Raw genomic sequence first — 6,000 nt, 5'->3', positions numbered from 1 at the left:
GAGCCTGTCTTCTCTATTTGAAGCCTTCAATAAATCTTTTGTTTCTGCATTCCAGTCTGAGCAATTGTTTTGGCGAAGTTTGCCCAACTAGCTGGGGACTCTCACACGCGAGAGCTTGGGCGGCCTCAAGCTTCAGGGCAGCAGCCGTGGTAACAAGTGGTAGAAGTTCCTTCTCCAAGAGGGCGAGGAGCGGTTCAGACTCCCCGCCCAACAGCGGTTGAACCTGGACCGCTAGAGCGGGTTCACCAGTCCCGAAAGTTGGGGTCAACAATTGTGACAGATCGGCTACCGTGGTATCCTTCGGTAGTCCCACAAACAGTAGTGCCATTTGGACAGCGATCCGTTGCGCCTCTGCTTGACAGTCAGCTGCATCTGGCACCAGAGAAACACCTTCCGGGGCCGCTCCCGCCATGGTTCCCGTTGCCAAGACGGCAGGACGACTTGGGACCGTGGACAGAGATCAAAGGCTTGGAGGTCTAGACAGGTACTGGCATCCTCAGCGTCGGACATCCAGGGGGTTATCGCTAGAGATCGCCACTGGGTCTGTACTAGTCCATTTAAGCGACTAACTTCCGTGGTAGTCCTAAGTAGCTCAGCTACAACGTCCCGTACGAAGTCGGGATCGACAGACGATGTTCCCAACGGAAAGAACGACTGGAAGCCTTCCAGGGTCCTCAGCAGGAACCCGTTACCCGGAGATCAAACCCACCGGGCCCGGGGCGAACCTCACGGGGCTCTAGTCACGGTCGAATCACTCGGAGAGCGCTCTCCTCGCTCCCATCCGAGTGGCAGGCGAACCCTCCGGGGCTCCAGCCTGACAGAAGAAAGAAAGTCGATTGCTGTCACAATGTAAGCCCTTGGCCCAATCAAACCACAAACCACATCAGAGACAGTCAGGTCCAAAGAAGCTGGTTTTTACTAGTCAAAAAGGTTAACAGAGCATAAAGAAAAGGTGACAGCAATGAGGCTTGCTGGCTTGAACTTGGTAATATAAAAGCATAGAAAAAGGCAAGAGATTACAAATCACAAACAGAGCTGAGTTCCCAGAGCTTCAAACGGAGTTCGGTAGGCACAACAATCCTTGAGTCTGGTCAGTGGGAAAACGAAAGTAAACAAATCAACTGAGATACAGGCCTGACAGGTATAAAAACCAACCACTCTTCTTCCTCTTCCTCCTCCTCTTCTTCTTCAGTGCAGCCCACATGAATATCTTCTGGGACAGAATTCCAAAGAGACAACGTGGCCAAAGCTCAATGTGGAAGATGAATAAGGGGAGGAAAGATCTGGGCTTCATTTAAAGGAAGGTAGCGGAAGAATAAACAGAGCAAGACAGACTGGAAAGAGAAGACAAGGAGTGTCCAAATGGCAACACTGGTATATAACTCCAGACGTAGGGTTGCCAGCTCCAGGTTGGGAAATTGCGGAAGTTTTGGGGAGGGGCAGAGCTCTGACCTAATCTCATCAGATCTCAGATACTAAGCAGGGTCAGGCCTGCTTCATACTTGGATGGGAGACCACCAAGGGATACTAGGGTTGCAACGCAGAGGCAAGCAATGGCAATCAACCTCTGGATATCACTTGCCTTGACAACTCCAAACGGTTGCCATAAGTTGGTCACGAGTTGGTGGGGCTTTCCACCAATATGAGAGGTTGGAGGTTTGAAAAGCCAGCAGGGCTTCCGGTTGCTTCCCATGTGCCTTCCAGAAGAAGAAGAAGAAGAGTTGGTTTTTACATGCCGACTTTCTCTACCACTTGAGGAAGAATCAATCTGGCCTACAATCACCTTCCCTTCCTCTCCCTACAACAGACACCCTGGGAGGAAGGTGGGGCTGAGAGAGCTGTGACTAGCCTAAGGTCACCCAGCTGGCTTCGTGTGCAGGAGTGGGGAGACAAACCCAGTTCACCAGATTAGCCTCTGCCGCTCATGTGGTGGAGTGGGGAATTGAACCCAGGTCTCCAGATCAGACTCCACTGCTCCAAACCACAGCTCTTAACCATTACACCACACTGGCTTTCTGCTTGGAGGCCCCTTCTGCCGTTTTCTCCGCAAGCCCAAGGTATAGCAAGACCCCTTTGTCATTTATGCCAGCTCGCTGCCCCCCCACATCCAGAGATCCAATCAAACACGGTTTCGCAGCTTGTGTAGCACGCAATCTGCCATGGTTTGATATGCAAAGCGGGACGCGGCTGTCAGCACGCAAAGACTGGAAAGCAATTGCATGTGAAGCCGGTGGCGTATGAAAGTGTTCGGGGGGGGGGAGCATCTCCATGCTCTGTGTGACAAGGCTGAGATGTTGGGAGCCACAGAGGTTCGTTGCCATTGCTGGTGTGTCAGACCTCCAACTCAGACTTCTTTCTTCTTATAAATGCCACACAGCCAGAGCGATGCAGTGGCTGGCGTGTTCGATTTGGCTTTAGGTGTCCTGGCTACTAATACTCCTCCGGCTTAGCGGCTTACATCATTCTCTTCTCCTCCCTTTTATCCTCACAATAACCCTGCAAAGTTGAAGTAGACCATGATGGGCAGCCGTGTCAGTCTGTAGCTGTAGAAAAGAGCAAGAATCCAGTAGCACCTTAAAGACTAACAAAATTTCTGCCAGAATACGCAATCATGGCCAAAATGACTAATTTAGGAAATAAAGATCAACACTACAAGCTGTTTTTTGAAAAATTGAAACTTTATTATCAATACATAAAGGTTTAGTGATAGAAGAGCATAGAGGCTAGAAAGTTAGAAATGTCTTTTTAAAATAATATCTCTTTGTAGAGAAAATGAATTGTGTAGGTTATCATATAAGAAGTGGATGTATTTTTGCAACTTATACTGTTTATTGTTGTTAAAGCCAATGGCCAGCATAGAATGCAACTTATTCCAACATGTAAAGGTTTAACAAAGTGTGGTAAAATGATTGATGTTAGAAGGCTAGAATCGATAATACTTTGATATCTTTATAAACCATATTTCTGTGTTGGGTAAACATCCTGATTTATGCAGGCCATGTAGTTATGTGATGTTTATGCTCCCTTTCCTGTATTTCCCCTACCCCTTTTCTTTATAATAAAAAAATAAAAATAAAAAAGACTAACAAAATTTCTGGCAGGGTATGAGCTTTCATGAACCACAGCTCACTTCTTCAGATACACAAGGATCTTCTTTGCAGACTTAACCCCTCCACAGGGTTGCCAACCTCCAGGTGCAGGCTGGAGATCACCTGGACTTTCAACTGATCTCCAGACTACAGAGAATTGTAGCAGTATCTAAAGAAGTGAACGGTGACTCACAAAAGCTCATACGCTGCCAGAAATTTTGTTAGTCTTTGAGGTGCTACTGCACTCTTGCAAAGTAGGTTAGGCTGAGAATGTGTATTATAATATATTGCATTCTTTGAAGGTATTCAGCTTCAGGATGGGGAGCAGAAGCAACAGACTAGGTGGGAGACTTGCGGGCAGGTGTGGGGAGTCCAAGCCAGGCAGGCTGCTTTGAGCTGACTGGATCTTGACCTAAAAAAACTCCCCCTCATCTGTGAACCACAGTTTCTCAAGGAAGAAATTAATCATCTAAATCACACACTGCTAGCAAACGGCTATTCCAGAAATGAAATCAGAAGGGCCACTAAACCAAACAAAAATCAGAAAACTCAGGAAAAACAGTCTCCCATAGGAAAGGTATTCTTGCCATTTATTAAAGGAGTCACTGATAGGATGGAGAAACTTTTGAAAAATCATAACCTACAAACAGTGTTTAAACCCACCAAGAAAATACAACAGATGCTACGATCAGCAAAAGACAAAAGAGACCCCCTCACCTCTGCAGGAGTATATCGTCTACCTTGCAGTTGCGGACAAGTTTACATCGAGACCACAAAACGCAGCATACAAACAAGGATAAAAGAACATGAAAGATACTGCAGACTTGGCCAATCTGAGAAATCAGCAGTGGCTGAACATGGACTGACACAAACAGGACACAGGGTCTTATTCCAAGACACTGAAAGACTGGACAATTCTACCAACTAATTTGTCAGATTGCACAGAGAAGCCATTGAAATTCATAAACATCAGCACAACTTTAACAGAAAAGAAGAGAGTTTAAGAATGAATAAGGCTTGGCTTCCTGTCCTGAAAACCTCCAGACTAACAAAGACTACAGTCCACAATAGCCATGCAGATTATCTTTGGATTTCACACATTAACAGATCACTTCAGGATACAATGGTTCCATATTAACGTACCACACCCTCATTAGCACATTATCTTGATACTTACAGGACAATGATTAGCACATTACCTTTGATACTTTTTGCAGGACAATGATTCAGCTCAATCCAACCCCTTTCTGACTATATATTACTCTTCCTACACACTTGACACTGTCCTTCAGTGTTACTCCTCTGAAGAGGCCTGCCACAGCTGCTGGCGAAACGTCGGGAAAGAAAATACCAAGACCACGGTCACACAGCCCGGATAACCTACAAGAACCAATCCCCCTCATCTTTTCAAATTTCATAACATGCAGCCTGAAGAGTTCTGTTGGTCTCAAAAGCTTGCAGACTGTTTTGTATTGATTTGGCTGGTCTGAAGAGAAGGTATTGCATGGGTTTTATTCTTGCTTTTGGATTTTGCGTGGACCGGCCAGGCAGTTTGCAGCTTTCCCCTCTTTCTATGGGCTGCTCAGGTTGTGTTACCGCAGCCGGGGGGGGGGGGGGGGCTCGGCATCCACCTTCCCAAATACTCTGCTGCCCTCTGGTGACAGAACTGGCGCTTGCTAGAAACATCGCACATTTCCCAGCTGATGCTGATTCCCTTTTACTCGCTACATTCTCAGTTCTCTCAAGGATAAACGTTTCATGTATCGGCACCAGTGGTTTTGAGTCCATGGGAGTTTCCTTTTTGAACTGCCAGAAGAGTCTTTTCTACACAGACTTAACCCCTCCATAGGGTTGCCAACCTCCAGGTGCGGGCTGGAGATCACCTGGAATTTCAACCAATCTCCAGACTAGAGATCAGTTCCCCTGGAGAAAATGGCAGCTTGGGGGTGGGGTTCTGGCATTATATCCTGCTGAGGTCCCTCCCCAAACTCCACCCTCCCCAGGCTCTCCCTATTGCCAAAGTGGCCATTTTCTCCAGGTGAACTGATCTCTATTGGCGGGAGATCAGTTGCAATAGCAGGAGATTTCCAGCTAGTATCAGGAGGTTAACAAAAATACCAGTTTAAGGCTCAGAATAATGATAGACAGATAGATAATTTATTTGCGGCACTTAGCCAGTCAAAACATGGACTAATTGATTCTTACAATCAAAGAATTACAGTCCGAGTCTTAAAACATTTTAAAAACATTTTAAAAAAGAATTACAGCTGGGACACATCTGTCAATTGCGCTGTTCTAAGGCGACAAATTTTCATTGCTGCTAAACAAAATTTCGCAACCTGAAGAGTGGTTACCCCCTTGTAGGAGCATCTCAAACCTTTCCCCTGCCCTGTCAGGTCTCAATCTCGATAAGAGGGGCTCAATAAACGTCAAACGGGGTAATGTATATTGTATAACGTATAATGTAGTTCAGGAGCGCAACAGTTTCTAAGTCCCCTGATTTGCAGGGGCAGAATCTCTCTTCCCAGGGTGTCTTCTTATATTTCCCCTCAAGCAAAGCAGATGGTAAGGCTACACATCTGGCCAGGGCAAAGGTCCTTCTATAATTATTTACCTCTAAATAGTGGAGATAGGCTGCTGGTGCTAGGATGTATTTAGTATGGAGGGGTGCAGTGAATAGAGGCGCCCTTGCTAGATATGTTTGTCTCTCAATGTCTTTGATCCTTTGGGATATAATTAACTTAGCTTGTTCCCACCCTAACTGAAGTAAAGCTGGGGGTGTAAAACCCAAGTTGTTTAATTTGACATCTATGGCTATCACCCATCTGGATCTAAAGGAGTCACATAGGATCAGTGGGAGAAGACCATTAGGGTTGAAGTTAATTTTCAGCCAGAGAGAGATCGCGGACAG

Source organism: Euleptes europaea, chromosome 20, assembly GCF_029931775.1.
Source record: "Euleptes europaea isolate rEulEur1 chromosome 20, rEulEur1.hap1, whole genome shotgun sequence".
Classification (NCBI taxonomy): domain Eukaryota; kingdom Metazoa; phylum Chordata; class Lepidosauria; order Squamata; family Sphaerodactylidae; genus Euleptes; species Euleptes europaea.
The sequence above is the reverse complement of the archived record's forward strand: the minus strand, read 5'-3'. Positions refer to the sequence as shown.